Source organism: Prionailurus viverrinus, chromosome C2, assembly GCF_022837055.1.
Source record: "Prionailurus viverrinus isolate Anna chromosome C2, UM_Priviv_1.0, whole genome shotgun sequence".
Lineage (NCBI taxonomy): Eukaryota > Metazoa > Chordata > Mammalia > Carnivora > Felidae > Prionailurus > Prionailurus viverrinus.
Window position 1 is genome coordinate 66,023,382 of NC_062569.1, and position 21,508 is coordinate 66,044,889.

The following is a 21,508-nucleotide window of genomic DNA, read 5'->3' on the forward strand; positions in this document are numbered from 1 at the left end:
TTCCGATTCTGTCTCCCTCTCTCTCTCTCTGCCCCTCCCCCGCTCATGCTCTGTCTCTGTCTCTCTCTCAAAAAATAAATAAACATTTTAAAAAGAGAAATAAGAATAATACTCAACTCACAAACTTAGAAAATGAAAAATCATGAGGATCAAAATAGGTAGAGGAAAAAGAAAATAGTTAATAAAGTAGACAAAGGAAAATAGAGGTTTTATAAAACCAAACAAAAACGTTTAAAATAGGCAAAGAATCTGATAAAATTGATCAAGAAAAAAAAAGGGCAAAATTGAACAAAATTAGGAAAAAAGACATAACCACAGATTAAAAAAAATTTTTACAGTGGCAAAACAAATTTATGAAATGAATAATTTTCAAGATAAATTTAAATTAGCAAAATAGACTCAAAAAAGAAAGAGAAAACCTACTAAATGTGTATCCATTAAAGAAACCAAATTAGTAGTTTAACATGGTCACTTCTCATTCTCACAATAGATATATCTGTTCTATAAGTGACTGTGAACACTGAGGAAATATGAACCATTACTCCTAGAGGAAAATACAAGGTTAGATTCCTGCCAGCCTCTGGCCACAGCATTTTCACCAACCAATGAATACATAGTCTTGTTTTATGTGGGTTTTCTTAAAGATGCCATTTGTAATATAATGTATAATGTCTATTAATTAGCATTGAACTCACAGCCCACGATATTATAACTGCCTGAACAAAGTTTATCTAACCCAGACATTTTCTTTCTCAGCCACATCACAGCCTTCTGTTACTTAGGAACATTAAAACAGCACTTCAGCACTACATCTGGGGGTCATTTTAAACAGTACAATCATCAACTAAAAGTACAAAAATGTGAAAAACATGGCACCGAACAGACCACAAAAAAGACGCCATGTTCAATGTGGTATCTGGAACAAGAAGGCAGAATGTCACCTTGTTTGACTTTAGGTAGGAAGATTCCCTTTGGGCGACCAAGATTTTTTAAAGTTCCATGCAAATCTGTGATGACTACAAAAACACTGTGAATACTCATTTGGGGGTTACAAGTAAATTTTAGCGATTAGGCGGTTTCAAAAATACAGCATTCTCTCACACTAGAGATTAACTGTATATCCAAAAAATTACAAAATCCCATTTTTCTTCGGAGGAAGGTTATCCCAAAATTCCAACAAATGGATAATCTTTGTCTTATACAAGCTATTCTAGGGAAAGGAAAAAATGAAATCTTCTTACCTTATTTCTAGGCGTGATAACAAAACTAGATAAGGAAGAAAGATTATCAGATGATTCACTTAATGACATAGAGGAAATATTCAAATAAAATATTATTGGCAAACCAAATTGGAAAACTATTCGAATAACCAAGTAGATATCAAAGGATAGTTTAATAGTAGTAAACAATAAAATAGTTCAGATTGTTAACAGATTAAAGGAGACCAACCTTATGATCATCTCAATAAATGCAGAAATAAACAAAAGGATTGCACAAAATAACACTTTTTTGTCATTACAAAGCAACAGAAATAAACAAAAGGATTGCACAAAATAACACTTTTTTTGTCATTACAAAGCAACACATAACAAAGCAAAACTCTACCTTTTATTGACATAGATTAGTGGCTGTCAAACTGCAGAATAAGATTCAAATTACCTAGAGGGCTTGCTAAAATACTGATTTCTCGGCCGCATCCCTAACATTTCTGATTTAGTAGATCTAGTGTGGGGTCAGAGAATCTTCATTTCTAACAAGTTCACAGGTGATGCTGATACTGCTGGTCCAGACAACACTTTGAAAACCACTGCCATCCGGGACTTAGGCCCAGTATAATCACTATTCTGATTTTTCAAGAACAATCAGAATTATGAACTATTATACAAAAAACCAATTTTGTACAATGCTGGGCAGTCCAAATCAATTATGTTTTAGAGCAATATGTAATGTGTGTATATTTCTTGCAGATTTAGAGTTGGATGTTCTGTGGTTTAGAATTTTCCTGCCACTTATGTCTGCCTCAGTTTATATTACTATTGGAGTCCTCCAGAAGTATTCCACCCTTCATACTTAATCATCAGGTGCTTTACGATTATAAATTTGCTATATGTGTAATTGGTCCTGTGTCAATGATTCAGTAGGTTTACAACACATCAGTTGGACCATACAGTTTTCACATAGTTTGCCTCTCCTTCCTTTAAAACAGAACAAAACAATGGTGGTGAACAGAAAAAAGAAAGATTCGTGTGATACAGGTTTTTGCTCAGTGGAATTAATGCTTCATTTTTATTTGGAGAAGAAAATAGTACACGTCAGAAGTGGAATATAATTCCTAACTAGTATTTTCAGTAATTTATGTAGAAAATCATGAGCAAGAATAGAAACATGTTGAAATGAGGAAGCTTGGTCAGGGCATTAATAATCTTTTTTTTTAAGTCCAATATACATAGATTTTATTGTATGTTTGTTATTTACCTACGTCCTTTCTATTTTATATTGGTTATTCCTGGTATTCAAAAGTAGCATTTAGCGTATATTTAAATAGGATAACCAGAGAGAATACATAAAAGCTTTTTGTTCTTTGGCAACATGCTGGTTGATTTTTATATAATTACTTTGTCCTGAAGATATTCATCATTAATGTTACATTTGAAAACTTATTTTATAAAGCTGGAATTAATATTTAAAAGGAAACAGTGGTATTTATAAATTTACATCATCAAAAATTTTCACAAGTGAAAAATAAGTATTTTCCTTTCAGTTTAGTATTTCATTCTCTTTTAAAAGGAGTGGGTACATTTTACTGTACTAGTAAGTGGTCTGTGAAGGGCAGAGAGTATCCTAGTCTTAACTCAGCATGGGAATGCAGTCCATTGTGCAGCTGCACAGAGGGCCAGGGAAACACCAGACTGGCTCTGAAACAAGCCCTATGTTGATGAAAACTATTCCTAAAATGCAGAAATCTTAAGGAATATGATAAAATATATACTTTCATCATGTATTTTTGTTTCCTGTCTACATGAATAAATCATGAATTCTCAAATAAAATTTTGGTGGGCTCAAGAAAAAAGATGGTCTTTGGTCTAAGTTGGGGGTAATCCTTTTCACGGCCAGGTGCTGGAAAACCAGTATTTTGAAGAAAATTGAAAGCACCGAAGGGAAAAAATTGAGTGACACAGGGTATAATGAAAAAATTTCATTCATTTCCCTTAGCTTTTTTTAAAAGTTTATTTATTTTGAGAGAGATACAGAGCATGTGTGGACAAGTGGGGAGGGGCAGAGAGAGAGAGAGAGAGACACATGGAGAGAGAGAATCCCAAGCAGGCTACCCACTGTCAGCACAGAGCCCTACACAGGGCTCTATCTCAGGAACTGTGAGATCATGACCTGAGCCAAAATCAAGAGTTGGATACTAGACTAACTGAGCCACCCAGGTACCCCTCTTCAGCTTTTTTAAAGGATGAATTTTCAAAATGCAAAGCAAAAGGTGATTTTGCATTTGCATCCTCAGGAGATTTATTTTCCTATAAATTGCATTGATTCCATGGATTACTGTAAATTCTCAACTGTCATTTAGATATCTTATACTAGGGTAGAGTTCTTTATTCATGGAATGCTGTTTAAGTAACTTATATCCCTGAATTTAAATCTTTTTTCCTCAGTTCTCTTTTAAGTTCAATATTTTATTTTATTCTTCTTTCACCACTACAGAAATCTACGCTTTAGTTTTATGATCTTTTCGTATTCCCACATTTCTAGCTTTACTTGGAGTACTTTCTGGTATCTTTTGAATTTCTGCATCACATCAGTTTCCTTCTGACAGATGCAGCCTCTAAAATAAGCTGTGTGATGCACTCAAACCTAAAATAAATCATTATTTGAGTGTTAGGTGCGTCATACCTGCAAATAACCTCATTTATCTAGAGAAATGTATTTAATGCTTATTGTATAAATACCAGTGTTTCAGTGTGCTTTATAATACCATCTGTCACTTCTTTTCATACAATACATAATTCAATGTATCCCTTATTACATTTTTTGAGATGTGGAGTTCTTGCATGTATCTGTACATACTGTGACAAGAATCCAGGTGTATTATAAAAAGTTATATCAAATATTATCCAGTATAAATTTTAATGCATGTTGAATCAAATACTTTCTCTGTGGCTAAGATATGCATCAAGGTAAGCTTATATCATTGGCATCTTTCACCAACTTCATTTACAGTAGATTTTAAATACAATGTTCTGGAAAGTAGAAAAGTAACTACTGTTTCTATTAAGGAATGTCAGTTTGTGTCTGGTTATGCCATAGGGGTTCCTCTGCTAGAGAAGCAGAAGAAAAGAAAATGGTAACATAAAATGGTAACATGTTGCCAGGAAATGATCACATTTTTTAGTTGAAACATTTTCTTTTTCCAGGTAAAATAAGATATTAATTAGATTTATATTCATGGGCATTTAGATCCACAGTAGATATCATTAAAAGGTTAGATTTGTTAGATTAACAAACATTTGTTGGGTAAATCCTAAGTGCCAGACATGAGGCTAAGTTGAGGTGCCTGAATTAATCAGATCCCAGGTGCTCATGCTCTACGCTCTACGCTCTATGAGGGAGATGGACACACGTGGATTGTTAGGAATACTGATGTTACTGGCGCAATAGAGGAGGCCCAGGGACAATGGAGCTGCTGAAAGGGGTGCCTAATTCAGCCTCTGGAAAGAATGAGGTGCCAGGAAGAGCTTTCCCAGGGAGGTTCTACCTAAGCTTCATTTTGAAGAATGAGTAGGACTTAATTGTTTAGGTTGTTTTTAGATCATGTATCATCTAAGCAGTTTTAGGAAGTAGAAATTCTGAAATTATCTTGTCATGCACAGTTCTGCAGGTTTGGTCAAGGTAGACAGTTCATATATCTTTTATTTTCCGCCTTCTTATACACACACACACACACACACACACACACACACACACACAGATTTTTTTACGTGTGGCTTCACTATCAGATATACTGCTTTATAATTAGAACTATATGATATATATTTATGTGTGAGAATAGGTGAAAAGGATCATATATTAGGTCATCACTTTAATGTAGCTAAAATTTATCTTCTGAAGCATAATTGCATATTTCTTATCAAAATAACTTTCTCTCTAAACACAAAGAAGACATATTCTTAAAACATGACAAAGTCTCTTCAACAAACTGTGTTGGAAAAACCGGACAGCTACATGTAAAAGAATGAAACGGACCATTTTCTTATACCATACACAAAAATAAACCCCAAATGGATCAAAGACCTAAATGTGAGACCTGAAAACATAAAAATCCTCTAAGAGAGCACAGGCAGTAATCTCTCTGACATCGGCCAGATATGTCTCCTGAGGCAAGGGAAATAAAAGCAAAAGTAAACTATTGGGACTATCTCAAAATAAAATTTTCTGCACATCAAAGGAAACAATCAACAAAGCTAAAAGGCAACTGATGGAGTGGGAGAAGATATTTGCAAAAAACCTCTCCAATAAAGGGTTATTATCAAAAATTATATATAAAGAATTGAAACAACTCAATGCCCCCAAAACAAGTAATCCAATTAAAAATGAGCAGAAGACATGAACAGACATTTCTCCAAAGAAATCTAGATGGCTAACAAACACATGAAAATATGCTGAACATCACTGATCATCAGGGAAATGCAAATCAAAACCACAATGAGATATTACCTCACACCTGTCAGAATGGCTAAAATCGAAAACGTAAGAAAGAACAGATGTAGGCGAGGATGAGGAGAAAGGGGAAGCCTCTTGTACTATTGGTGAGAATGCAAACTGGTGCAGCCACTGTAGAAAACAGTATGGAGGTTACTCAAAAAATAAAAAATAGAACTACCCTACAATCCAGGATTCACACTATTGGGTGTAGTGCCAAATACAAAACACTAATTCATAGAGATATACACACCTCTATGTTTATTGCAGCATTATTTACAATAGCCAATTTATGAAAACAGCCCAAGTGTCTATCAATAGATGAATGGATGAAGAAGAGGTGGTTTACAAATACAATGGAATATTAGCCACAAAAAAGAATGAAATCTTGCCATTTGCAACATGGATAGAGCTAGAGACGTAATGCTAAGTGAAATGTCAGTCAGAGAAAGACAAATACCATATGATTTCATTTATATGTGGAACTTAAGAAATAAAACAAATGAGCAAAGGAAAAAGAGAGAGAGAGAGGGAGAGAGAGAGAGGGAAACCAAGAAACAGACTCTCAACCATAGAGAACCATAGAGAACAAACTGATGGTTATCAAAGGCGAGGTAGGTGGGGGGATGGGTAAAGAAGGTGAGGCATTGAAGAGTCCACATGTCATGATAAAACTAATAATAATAATAAGTAATAATAATAGAAGAATCAGAGTGAAATATATATATTGAAAAACAACAAAATCATGACACAGAAATAGGCAATTCTATTGGCTATGCTCTGCATTTCTTTTGCACACATTACCTTATTACTGTAGCAGATTCTTCTTTATTGCAAAAGTCCCAAAAGTGGAATTAAGAGAGTGAATACATGCTTGCTCCACGGGGTACCTTCCAGAGGAGGAATAACCTAATATTCGAGTTTCAACACTTTCCTTTATTAAAAATTGGTTTTAAATGTTTATTTATTTTTGAGAGACAGAGAGAGTGTGAGTGGAAGAGAGGGGCAAAGAGAGAGGGGACCCAGTATCTAAGGCAGGCCCCAGGCTCTGAGCTGTTAGCACAGAGCCCAACGCAGGGCTCGAACTCACCAACCGTGAGACCATGATCTGAGTCCAAGTCACTTAATCGACTTGAGCCGCCCAGCTGCCTCTCGACGCTTTTCTATTTTACAACTTTGGAGAGAGGATAGTCAATATCTTAACACGCATATCTTTTTTGTCTGATAATGAGATACACATTTTATAAATATGCATGTTGCTATAAACCAGGCTGGTCTTACATATGGGACAGGTGTTGCTTTAGCTATAAATTTAGTTTTATCACGGATGAAAAAAAATATTTTAAGAGATGATTTTAATCAATATGGTATAGAAACCTAGAGAAAAATACTCCTTTGATAAGCTGTTTGGCTATCTTCTTCAGAGAGAGCCTCTGGCAGGTTAATAAGAACAGCTGAAGATTCATGAATAGTGAATAACATTTTTCCCTATTTATTCTTGAAAGACTTTTTATTGATTCTTCTAAGATCTATCATTCTAAGTTCTAACTAAGCCAGCATAATCACTTTAGGCCATAATGTTCAATACATTTTTTCCTTATCTAACTGGATAGTTTCATGGTGTTTTATTTATTTTGCTTACTCATCTATATTATCATATACTTTGACCTCAAAAAAATATATATAAAAATAACACACTATACTCCCTTGTATCTACTATGCAACCTAACAAAGAAAGCATTAAAAGATAGATGAAGCTCTTTTTTGTGGCCCCATGATTTCATTGCATAAGATCAAGCCTACAAGTAATTACTATCCTAAAGTGTCATTTATTCTTCTATACGGTTTCATATTTTTACCAATTGAGAGTGTGTTGTTTAATATATAACATCATTTTGCATATTTTGACATTATATTCTCTCTATATATTCTGGCAATTTACTTTTTTTTACACAACATTATGTTTTTGAGGATTTTTCCCATATGTGACTCATGTTCATTCATTTTCACTGCTCTGTAATATAGCATTATGTGACTTCACCACAATTATTTTTCCATTCTCATGTTGATGATTGTTTTCAAGTGTTTGCTCTTGCAAACAAAGCTACTATGAATATTTTTGTATTTATCTCCTTGGGCATGTGTGACCTTTTCTAGGTCATATTATATAGCAGCAAAATTGCTAGTTTAGAAACTATATGGCTTTAAAAGTATAAAATATTGGCAAATTGACCTCCAAACTCTCTTGAACCAATTTGTTCTTCCACCAACAGTTGGCAAAAATTCTGGAAATGAAGACAAACTTATCTCTTTCCTTCCATGATTCATGCCTTTTTATTCACTGTTGAATAAAGTGGTGAAAGCTGATACTCTTTTCTTGTTTCTGAGTTTGAGGGAAGCACTGGTTTTCAATCTGAAGTAGATGCTTGTTGAGGAATTTTGTGATGCCTGTTATCAAGTTGGTGAAATTACTTTCTAATTTTAGTTTCTGAGAATTCATGCACCTGATTGTTTTGCTCATGGGTCACGACTTCCTGCTTCATGACTTTTCTAGTTTTCTTTTGTTTGGGTTGGTTGCTGGGCATTATGATTTTATATTATTGAGGCTTTAGATTTTATAATCCTCCTTTAAAGATTGTTGTGCTTTTTCTGGAAGACAGTTTAATTATTATGGATCAATTTGACCCTTTTTAGACTTGTTTTTAAAGTTTGATAGAGTAGATATTGACTGATATTTACTCTAGGGATAGATTAGTCTACACTGACTGTCCTGGTGATCATCAGGGAATGACTTTCTTTCCTGTGTGAGCTCTGATAATTCTGCAACTTATAGCACCCTGGCCATTATTATCTGACCTCATGGAGTTTTATAGTATGCATGCACAATTTGATATTTAGCAATAGACTCAAAGGGATTTTTCTACAGATTCCTGGAGTTGTTGTAGTTGTTGTTGTTGTTGTGACTAGTTTCCCTCTGGAATTCTGCCTTTCAACTTCTAGAGGCCTAAACCCACCAAACTGAAATATTTTGCTCTTCAGTAAGTGAGACCTGCCATGACTGTGATTTTCTTCATTCTACTATATATAGTCCAGATGGTTTCTCCAGGAGAAGAGACATGGTGCTTGTGAGGTTCCTTTCATTTCCCTTTTTTTCAGAGATAACAGTTTTACCCTGTGTATTTTCCAGAACTGAACATGGGTTTTTGCTGTATTTTGTCCAGTTTGTTAAGTGCAGATTAAGTCCTGTTACTCCATCATGGCTGGACGCACCAGGCTTATTGCTGTATTTTAAAAAATGGACTCTTTTTTGAACAGTTTTAGGTTCAAATTTAGTAGAAGGCACTGGGATTCCCCATCTACCTCCTGGTCCCACACACGCTTAACCTCCCTCATCATCAATATTCCCCACCAGCGTGACACATTAGCTACAACTGATGAACCTACATTGACATATCCTTATCACTCAAAGTTCATAATTTACATTAGGATTCACTCTTGATGTTGAACAGACTGTGAGTATCATGACATGTATCCACCATGATAGTATCAGACAGGGTAGTTTCACTGCCCTAAAAATCCTTTATGTTCCACTTACTTATCCCTCCCTCCCCCAGAAACCTCTGGCAACAACTGATCCTTTTACTGTCTTCATAGTTTTGCCTTTTCCAGAATGTCAAATATTTGGAATAATACAGTATGTAGCCTTTTTAGGCTGGCCTCTTTCACTTAGTAATATGCATTTATTTTATGCATGTCTTTTCATGGCTTGATAGCTCATTTCCTTGTAGGGCTAAATAAGACTACATTGTCTAGATGCATCACAATTTATTTGTCAATTCATCATTCAGATCTACTGAATGAAGGGCACTTTGTTTGCTTCCAAGTTTTGGCAATTGTAGATAAAGTTGCTAGCAACATCCATGTGCAGACTTTTATGTGGACATACATTTTTAGCTCCTTTTGATAAATACTAAGGAATATGATCATTGGAAATATGGTATGAGCATGTTTAGTTTTGTAAGAAATTATCAAATTGTCTCCCAAAGTGACTACACCATTTTTGCATTTTTACCAGCAAACAGCAATGAATGTGAGTTCTTCTTTTTAATTTTTTTAATGTTTTTATTTATTCTTTAGAGCGCGTGTGCGCACGAGAGAGAGAGAGAGAGAGAGAGAGAGAGAGAGAGAGAGAGAGCGCAAGCAGGGGAGGGGTAGAGAGAGAGGGAGATACAGAATCCTAAGCAGGCTCCAGGCTCTGAGCTATCAGCACAGAACCTGATGCAGGGCTCAAACCCACGAATCGTGAGATTATGACCTGAGCCGAAGTCGAAAGCTTAACTGACTGAGCCACCCAGGCACCCCTGAATGTGAGTTCTTGTTGCTTCACAAATTCATGAGGATTTGGTGTCACTGTTTTGCTTGTTGGCCATTCTGTAAGATGTATAGTGGTATCTCATTGTTTTCATTTGTATTTCCCTGATGACATAGGAGCTGAAGGACTTTTTTCCCCCCGTGTTTATTTTGAATGTGTATATAGTATTTGGTGAGATGTCTTTTCAGATCTTTGGCCCATTTTTAAATAAGGTTGTTTGTTTTCGTATTGTTAAATTTTAAGCATTCTTTGTATGTTCTGGATAACAGACCTTTAGAAGATGTCTTTTGCAAATATTTTTTTTCCCAGTCTATGGCTTGTCTTCTCATTCTCTTGACATTGTCTTTAGCACAGGAGAAATTTGTTATTTTAATAAAGTCCAGCTTATCAATTATTTCCCTCATGGATCATGACTTTGGTGTTGTTTGTCCTCACCATGCCCAATGTCCCTTAGTTTTTCTCTTTTACCTTATCTTCTAGGAGTTTTATAGTTTTTTTTGTTTTACATTTAGGTCTGATCCATGTTGAGTTGATTTTTATGAAGGATGTAAGGTCTGTGTCTAGATTATTTTTGGTTTTGTTTTTGTTTTCCATATAGATGTCCAATTGCTCCAGTAACATTTATTGAAAATACTTTTTACCTTTTTTCCTTTGTCAAAGACCAGCTGACTATATGGATCTTTTTCTTGGCTCTCTATTCTGTTTCACTAATTTATTTGTCTTTTCTTTTTTTTTTTTTTTTTATCAATACCACACTGTTCTGGTTACAATGGTTTTGTAGTAAGTTTTGAAGTCAGGTAATGTCAGGTCTCCAACATCATTCTTCTTCAATGTTGTGTTGGGTCTTATGGGTCTTTGCCTTTCCACATAAGCTTCAAAATCAGTTTGTCAATATCCACAAAATAACCAATGGGATTTGATTGGGATTGCATTGACTCTGTAGATCAAGTTCAGAAGAACTGACATCTTTACAATATTGAGTCTTCCTATCCATGAACATGCAATATCTCTCCACCTATTTAGTTCTTTGATATCTTTTTTACACAGCCTTGTAGTTTTCCTCATATATGTAAATTTTGTTAGATTTATACCTAAGTATTTCAGTTTGGGGGTGATAATGTACATGGTATCTTGTTCTAAATTTCAAGTTGACTTGTTTATTGCTGGTATGTCGGCAAGTGATTGACTTTTATAAATTCACCTCGTGTCCTACGGCTTTGCTATAATCACTCATTAATTCCCGGAGTTTGTTGATTCTTTTGAGTTTTCTACATAATCATGTCATCTACCAAGACAGGTTTATTTCTCTCTTTTCAATCTGTACCTTTTGTTTCTCTTATTGCATTAGCTAGGTCTTTCATTATAGTTTCAAATGTGTTGTGAGAGGAGACATACTTGCTTTATTCCTGATCTTAATGGGAGAGTTTCAAATTCCTCACCATTTAGTATGATGTTAGCCATGTGGGGTTTTTTTGCAAGTATACTTTATCAAGTTTAGGAAGTTTCCCTCTATTCCTAGGTTACTGTTACTTTGAAAGTTACTGTTACTTTGAAAAACCACATTTTACTGTTGCTGAATTACAGAATTCAATTGAGTTTTGTGTATTAATCTTCTATCCAGTATTCTTGCTTAACTCTTCCAATTAATTGTCATAATTTGCCTGTATATCCCATCAGTGTTTTTCTGTGGTAATTACAGTTTTAATTTTTTTTCCTCCCAAATCACATAGATTTTAGCTCTTGTTCTTGTCATCCCGGACTGACAAGAACAGTCAGTATGCTGCTAATAGAAGCAGTAATGGCAGGCATCTTTGTCTTAATTTTAATTTTTAAAGGCAATGTTTCTAGAATTTCAACATTAATTATGGAAATCTCTGTAGGTTTTTGTCAGATAATCTGGATCTCTCATGAATGTGTTCATTTGTAAGGTGACAGAAAATGTGACAAGAATCTAGTATCTCAAACACATAGAAGTTATCTTTTCTCATGTAAAAATAGGCCTAGATGTAGACCTTTTCCTCATGCTCTCAAAATGCCTGCTGCAAGTTCATCCACCTAGGCCAAAACTCTTGCAAGGCAGATTCACTCTCTGGGAAAGCGAGTGTTAAGCTTTCCAGTTTGTATCATGAAAGGCAGCATTGGACAAGGAATTGAAATTGTGTATTAGAAGAACTAAACCATAGTGTTTGCACAGTTCATTTTGTTTGACTTAAGGAAGTTCTCCTCTGTTTCTGGTTTGATAAGGTTTTTTTTTTTTTTTTTTTTTTGAACGTTTATTTATTTTTGGGACAGAGAGAGACAGAGCATGAACGGGGGAGGGGCAGAGAGAGAGGGAGACACAGAATCGGAAACAGGCTCCAGGCTCTCATCCATCAGCCCAGAGCCCGACGCGGGGCTCGAACTCACGGACCGCGAGATCGTGACCTGGCTGAAGTCGGACGCTTAACCTACTGCGCCACCCAGGCGCCCCCATGATTTATTTTTTTAAATACATTGCAGATTTCAAGGCGCAGATACATATTTTTTAGGAATTTTGTGCATGTTTTTAATAGGCTATGGTCGAGCCTCTTTTGGATCCAATAATTCAATAAAAATACAATGCATTGATGACACAAAATTGTATCACTGTCATGTAAAAAGAAATTGCTTTATAATATAGTAAGTAGATAGACTCTTGAATGATGATATGATCCTTCTCTTTTTTTTTTAATGCATAAATGGACGGGAGCTAGTGACTTGAGCTTTTTTGATGTGGTGGGTTTCTTATCCTGCCCTTTCTTCATTGAAAACAAACTTTAGGAAGCACCTTGATAAGAAACCAGCCAAGAACTAGGAAACTGTATTCACTTTCTCACTTGTGTCTTTATCTCATATATTTGTGTTTCACTTGTTTACTGGTTCAACAGGAAACTGAAATGAAGGTCACAGTGTATTAGATTTCAGTCATTCTTTGCGGTCTTTAGGCTGAAATCAAACCTTTTTGTTCTAGCCTCACTCTATATCAAAAGTGAAATTGGCTTATAATTGTTTCTTATGCTGTCCTTTTCTTATTTTAGATCAAACTTACTTTATAAAATTACTTGAATGGTTTTCTCCTTTTCTTTTTTTCTCTTTCTTTCCTTCTTTCTTTCTTTCTTTCTTTCTTTCTTTCTTTCTTTCTTCTTTCTTTCATGAGTTTGGTATACACTGCCGATAGAATTACTTGTCTTTGCCCTTTTGATATTGTTTTTTTGGGTTTGTGTCAGTTGGAAGGTAGACTTGTATCTACTGATTCAATTTCTTCAATGATCATTGGTGTTTTTGGATTTTTTTCCTTTTTTCTTAAGTTAGTTTTGGCAAGTTATATCTTCCTAGGAGATAGGTTTTTTTCCCTAAGTTTTCAAATTTATTGGCTTAAATTTAGTTATAGTGTTATTTTTGTATGCTTCTACTGTAATCCTATCTACATATTCGTTATTAATCCTAACTTTTTATGAGCCTTCACAATTTTTTCCTTGATCAATCCTGAGTTTTGCCTCTTTTATTTGTCATTTCAAGAGTCTGTTCTTTTGGTTTATTGATTCTTTCATTGAATTCTTTATTTCTTTAAATATCTTTTTTTAGATTCACAAGATGAATGATATGGTGGTCATTCATTTATTGCCTTTCAGTTCTAAATTCATGCTTTTTTGAAAAGGAGCTTGGCCTTATAAATATTTCTCCTTTGCCTACCAGAAAAATCATAAGGGGCATTCCTGCTTCCAAAGGGGCTTGCTCACCAGAATCCTGGAGGATGTACTTCCCCCCCTCCCCCCAACCAGGTTCTTGGTTTGCACAGAATCCCTAGTGCTAGATACTTAGAGGAATCAGCTTCCTTCAGCATTTGGCTGCTGTGTGCTTTCTGTAACTTTTAATTTGGGCAGCAAAAACGTAACTAGCACCCCTGACAGCATGGACTAGGATGCCCTGACGTATGGTGCCTCAGCCACCATCCTGGCTCCCTGTACCCTCCCCTCAGTCCTACTGGTACTGTGCTGGGGGACTCAATGGGCTTGCCATTTAGTGGAACTACTGCCCAACCTTCATCCCCAGCAGCTGGCCCAGAATCACTCAGGTCAAGCTGCATGCAAGAGGAGCACGAAATTCCCACAGAAGGAGGCTTACCCAGCTCCTGGTTCCGGTAGCATAAGCAGTCCTCACTTCCCACCTGTACCCTTCCCACTCTCTACCAATCTCCAACTGCCTACCTGTCAGCCCAGCTTACAGGTGTTTTTGAGGTTTATTTCCTGTACCTCTCCTGATGTGAGCACGGCACTCTATTTCTTAAATCCACAGTGATATCCCAAAGCCACCTGTCACCTGCTCATCCTCAGCCTCAATTTGTCTGTGCTCCAAAGGGGTGCTCTTGCTTTTCTGGTGTGTGTGGACCAGCTTTGGCTCGGCAATCTGCCAAACTTCTTTGTTATCTAATTGGCTACAACCACACCTCCTTTAACAAGGTTTGAACCACTCTTTCAGATGTGTCCTTCCTTGGACACTTTCCCTCAGGAATGGGATTGATCCTCTTTAGGATTCTCTATCTTTACAGTAACTCTCCTATCATAATTAATAATTCTTTAAATCAAAATAATACAAAATTTTCTCTAATTTCTTTGTCCTGATTGGACCTAGCTTATATAGATACTAACTTAATATCAGTATGTTTTGTAATAAGAAGAGCTAAGGCTATTAATTCCCCTCTAATAATGAAGTTTTATATATGGTAAGACTCTTCTGCTACAACAAGGGTTTATTTTCTTTTTTTAAATTACTTTTTTAATGTTTATTTTTGAAAGACAGAGCACAAGTGGGGGAAGGGCAGAGAGAGGGAGACACAGACTCCAAAGCAGCCTCCAGCCCTGCTTAACTGACGGAGCAATCCAGGTGCCCCAGTAACAAGGGTTTCTGTAAGAAGAATCAGTTCATGTGTTATTTGTAAATAAGAGAATGATGACAGCAGAAAGCATACATTCCTTTGATTCCTGCATTTTTAAAATGTCAACGTGTTAATATTTTATGTTACAAAAAGTAATAGCAATAAAACAGAAAGTACACTAAAATAGAAAGTGCACAAATGCTGCTGAAATGCTGCCAGCTGTGAGTGAGCATGGTACTGTACATACTACCTGTTCCCTTCATGTTCTTCCCCTTGGCTTACTTCAGTCACATGCTTCCTCTTAGAATGACTTACTGTGTGATTTTTTTTCTCATTTTTGTACATTTCTCCTTTGCTTTAATTTAGCTCAATGCTTCCTTATATCTTATGTTTGCCTATTTAAAAAAAATAATAAGGTGGGGTACCTGGGTGGCTCAGTCAGTTAAGGGTCTGACTCTTGATTTCAACTCAGGTCATGATCTCAGCGTCTCGACATCAAGCCCCGTTCTCTCCCTCTCAAAAAAAAAAAGGGCGGGGGAGTTCATATTTGCTATAATATTTAAAAATAAACATATCTTTTTAACTATGTAAATTATTATTTCATTAGGATTATTATTTTACAAAATACATAAATTTTAGGTGTTTTATTACTGGATCTATCTTTCCTCTGATACACTGTTAATTTTAGAGGGTGATTTTGCAGAAATCAAAGTTTCAGAGGCATTATCTAGATCATATTGCACACAAAAACCTGTTTTAATTCTCTTTCAAGTTCAAAGTTTTCCTAATTTCCTTTGTAATTAATATTTTGACCCATGAGTAATTTTTTTAATTTTTTTTTTTTTTGAGAGAGAGAGACAGTGCAAGCAGGGAAGGGGCAGAAAGAAAGGGAGACACAAAATCTGAAGCAGGCTCCAGGCTCTGAATTGTCAGCACAGAACACAAAGCGGGGCTCAAACTCATCGACCGCGATATCATGACCTAAGCTGAAGTTGGACGCTTAACCAACTGAGCCACCCAGGTGCCCTATGACCCATGAGTAATTTAAAAATTTAAAAATTTAAAAATTATTTATTTGAAAAAGTATAGAAATTTTTATTTTAGTTTTCTTTTTATTATTTATTTCTAACTTAATTATACCTTGGTTAGAGAATGTGGTATGAATAATATAGATTTGTTAAATTTATTGAGCATTGTTTAATGGCCTAATGTATTGGACATTTTTTATAACTGTTTTCTGTGTTCTTGTGCATTTTTTAATTGCTAGAATCAAGGTTCTACATATCAAGTGCTGTAGGCTGACTTTTGTCCTTCCCAAATTCCTATGTTGAAGCCTTAACTGCCTAATGTTACTATATTTGGAGATAGGGGTCTTAGGTAATTAAAGTTATATGAAATTATAAGGGTGGAGCCTAATCCCAGAGAACTACTGGCCTTATAAGAGACACTTCTCTCCCTTACTCTCTCTCTCTCTCTCTCTCTCTCTCTCTCCACCTGTGCACAAAGAAGAGGTCATGTGAGCACATAGTGAGATGGTGGCCAACTACAAGACATGAGAAAAGGTCTCAGAATGAAGCATATCACGGGCCACTTTGGTCTTGGACTTGCCAGTCTCTGGAACTGGGAGAAATAAATTTCTGTTGTTTAAACCACTCAGACTATGATATTTTGTTATGGTAATCTGAGCAGACTAATGAGTCAAGCTTTGTAATTGTTCAAATCTCTCTCTCTCTCTTTTTTTTTTGCTTGAGTTCTTAGTTACCAAAAGAGGTGTATCAAAACTTCACACATGATTGTTGATTTGTTTTCTGTAAAATTCTGTCATTTTGTTTTAATAGCTTTGAGAATTACTATTAATTGCATACATATTTAGAATTCTAAAAGATTCCTGACAAGATTCATTTTTAAAATTATGAAGTAAATCTCTGTATTCATTGAAATTCTTTTGATCTCAGAATCTGTTTAGCATCTATAAAGCCATACTAGCTTAAACAAAAGTGTTTTTTTTTCACAAAAACTTACTTTTGACTAGGCATTTTCTTATATACTTTTATATATTTTCAACATTTTAATTGCAGCCTATTTGCCATTTTTACATGTACATTTTGTAGGCAACTTAAAAAAAAATATGTTCTTGCAGTTTCTGCCATTTACTGTCAATCCTGATATTGTGGGTTTTCCATTTATCCTTCTTTTTCTGTGAGTTGTTTTTCTTTCTTGTCTATATTTTGATATATCAGTTTGTTTTGTTTTTGTTCCATTTCCTTCCCTGGAGAGGATTTAAAATTTATATATTCTCTTTACAGTCCTTTAGTTACTACCCTTGAAATTTTAAATGATGTTTAACAAACTCAGAGTCAGTTAACCAGTTAATCTCTGCTTCTAAAACCATGTGGAGATCTTACAACTAACTACTCTTTTGTAATTTCAGCCCTTGATTCAGTTCCTTTCTTTCTTAAGTATGTTGTTTAGATATTAAATTATTAAGGGTCTATTGTGGCTAAAGTTTTCCAACATTTTTATCTACTTGGAAATGTCTTTATTTTACAACTGTTTGCAAAGACAATTTCATCAGATACAAAATTCTAGGTTGATAATTATTTTCACTCAATACTTTCAAGATACCATTCAGCTATCTTCTATTGTTTTGTTTTGTTTTGTTTTGGCTTTCAATCTACCTGTCATTCCTTTATATGTTATCTGTTTTTTAACTACAGCTACTAGGATCTTCTCTTTCTCTTTGGTAACCTGAAGTTTGTCATTATATGTCTAGGTTTGTATTTATTTTTATCTACATCAGTAATGTATTTTATGAATAGATCATTCATAACTATTGTTCTGACAAATTCTAACTCATTATTTCTTCTAATTTTGCCTATTACCCATTCTATTCTTTTTCTAATATCATTTAGATGAATGTTGAGCCTTGCTATTTTATTTTCCAGATCTCTTACTTTGTTCATCTTTTCTATCTCTTTATTTTTTCTATTACTTTCTGGTTAGCCTCTTTAGAGCTATCTGCTGACTTAATATATCTCTATTTACCTATGTCTGTTCTTCTGTTTAACCTGCTCACTGAGTTTTTATGTTCAATGTAATATTTTTCATTTCTGAAATTTCTATTTTGTTTTTTTCAAATTTGCTACATATTATTTTTAAGGGTATCATGCTCTTTTGTAATCTTTTCATAACATTTTAAACACTTTGTATATATTTTTTTAAGTTTATTGATTTATTTTGAAAGAGAGGGAAGGGGGATGAGGAGAGAGAGAGGGAGAGAGAGAATCTGAGGCAGGCTTTGCACTGTCAGCACAGAGCCCAATGTGGGGCTTGAACTCATGTACTGTGAGATCACGAGCTGAGCCAAAACCAAGAGTTGGACGCTTAACCAACTGAGCCACCCTGGTGCCCCCAAATATTTTATGCATTTTAAACAAACCTACCATATATTTTAAATCTGAAAATTCTATGATTTAATATTCTTAGAGGCTTGTTTTAGCTGTTTTTTCAGTTCTATGGATTCTTATTAAGAATGATTTGTTTCCTCATAAGTTATGCAATTTTGAAGGCAAGTTCACATTTAGTGAGACATTATCCATGACAATCCTCTAGGCTTGTTCTAAGTGTCTTAAAAAGAAAACATGTATTGTTGTTGCGTTTCGGGTGTAATTGATTTCTACCAACATGGAACTTTTCTGTACTATGAAGTTACCTGGATCTCATAAGTAGTTAAATTCAGACCTATGTAAGAGGAAACAATATTTTTCACCTTATGCATATCTTAGGTAAAGATAGAGAAGTTTTGTTTTGTTTTTGTTTTTTTCCTTTCCTTTCTTTTCTCTTCTTTTCTGTTCTGTTTTTCTGTCTTTGTGTGTGTGTGTGTGTGTGTGTGTGTGTGTGTATACCTTTTTTGACAGGTGGATTTTTTTTTTTTACTCACTTTTTATGAGGATATGGCCTTTGAGGATTAACTTATTTTTTTTTAATTTTTTTTAATGTTTATTTATTTTTGAGACAGAGAGTCAGAGCATGAACAGGGGAGGGGCAGAGAGAGAGGGAGACACAGAATCTGAAATGGGCTCCAGGCTCTGAGCTGTCAGCACAGAGCCCGACGCGGGGCTCGAACTCACAGACGGTGGGATCATGACCTGAGCTGAAGTCGGACGCTTAACCGACTGAGCCACCCAGGCGCCCCGAGGATTAACTTATACATGAGGGCTTTAGTTCCAATCACCCAACTTGTGTGGACCCTCTGTCATATTTCCTGTCTCTGTGAGGTCTCTCAGTTATTGAAATCAACTAATGTAGTTTATCATTCTGGTTTTCCATCCCATAACCTCCCCAAACTCCAGTTTTTTGGCTCTGTGAACTCCATTGCTTTCTTGTTTGCTCAGTTATGAATTTATGTTTGTTACATTAAATCCAACATTTCTAGACATTTTGTATTAGAAGTTCTTTCAGTTTATTTACTCCACTACATTGTTTAAGTCAAAGTCCACCAGTACTTTTTAAAGGCTTCTGTAAGAAATTTTTAGAAATATAAATTATTTTATCACACCTGGTTGGAAAGATAGAGAAAGAACTATATTTGTAGGATGGCTAAATGTGACAGAGAAGTGGATGTTTCAAACGATATTTTTCTAAGTTTCAGTAATTGACATATATCTTTAGGAACTAACTACAGCCAGTAAATAAACACGCACACATGAGTGCACACACACACACACACACACACACACACACACACAAGAGGAACTATAAATCAGGGGGAATTTCTAGATTGTTCTAGAGACCTGTAAAATAAGTAGTGAGAGGAAACAATACTGAAGACGGTATTAATTTAGTGCCCAACTGATTTTAAGATAACTTTATTTTTCACTAGGACTCAGTTCTTTCCATTTCTTCATAGAGCTTAGCTCTGTTTTTGTACTTTTTGTTGATTTAATTCTCTGCCATGATCTTTCCTCATTGCCGCAAAATGGCTGCTATACTGCCATTTGTTATATTTATTCATAATTTCAGGCCCAGTGGAAAAGAATGCAAGTCTCTTTCAATAGCTTTTATTCTGAGATTCATTCTGGCAGGCCTCACTTAGGTCACATTCTCACCAAATCATAAGGATTAAGCAGATGTGATCCCCTGATTAAATTAGGACTGATCTATGTGTTCCAATCAGTGGATGGGGGCAGACTTATCTCCAGCAGGAGAACATGGGCTGATAGTGACAGAGATTAAAATATAGAAAGGTTTTTGGTATCTAAAAATGACATATTTCCACTACTATCTGACTAATTGACTATTCCATGTTTACTATACATATCCATCTGTCTTAATCTATGTGCTCAAAATGTTCATATCTATACTGAATGTTCTCATCCGGTCCAAAAAAGCAGACAACTGAAATCTTATCTAAGCTAAATTAAAAATACCTGAATAATATGTTAGTCTTCCAAGTTAATTCTAATTTTGGATCCTTATGGTTTCCTACATGTAGATAACTGGTAAATGTATTTATTCTCCAATATTCAATATAAAATGATGGAAAATTAGTGTGATTACTACAATAAAAGTGTGAATGGGAAACAAAACACAAGGGTCATCTTAGATTTATGTAATAGATAATATCTTTCTAGAAAGGCATGACAAAGAACCACTGCCCTGGAAAAGGATTAGGTCAATTAGTTTGATCTATTCTTTTTTTCTTTAAGATTTTATTTTTAAGTGATCTGTATATCCAGTGTGAGGCTCTAACTTATAACCCCAACATCAAGAGTAGCACATTCTGCTGACTGAGCCAGCCAGGTGTCCCTGGTCTATTCTTGAAAGGACCTTTCCCATCGATGGTCTTCTATGGCTACATTTGGAGCAATCATTGGAGAGCATGCTCCAAGTGGAGAGAAAGCATAAAACAGAACTTTAAGAACCATCTTATATAGTTACTGATTCTTCATAGCAGTTTACATGGTCCTTTCCCTCTATTAGACTCTAAATTCTTTGAGGGCAAAGACATGTTTTATTTGCCTCTTTATTGCAACATGAAGCACTGTGATGGGTATAAAATAAGCGCTTAATAAATGTTTGCTTAAAAATGAATGACTGAATGGACTAATAAAATGATTAAATAACAGAGCTAGATGGGCTTCTAGGAGATGATCCGATTCTTCTGTATTTTAAGGAAAATAAATATCTTAATAAGGATAATAGAGGGAAAATTTAATATTTATTTTATGCAATACAAAGTTTGACATGTTTTGTTTCACATAAAATTACATTTTCTTCTGGGATAACTGTGTTTAATAAACAGTAAGATATTGCAGAAGAATCCAAAATCGGATTTCTCATGTCATAATCTTGAGATTTTCAAGTACTTTGAGGAAATGCATTTACTTTTTACTTCCAAGTCAATCAAATATCTAATATCAAAAAAGATTTAATCATCCATACCTTCATAAGTCTATTATATTTAGTTGGTGTTTTTGAATTTTTTTTCCTTGATTGTAAAGAAAGATCGGCAAAGCAATTGCCCATTTATAAAT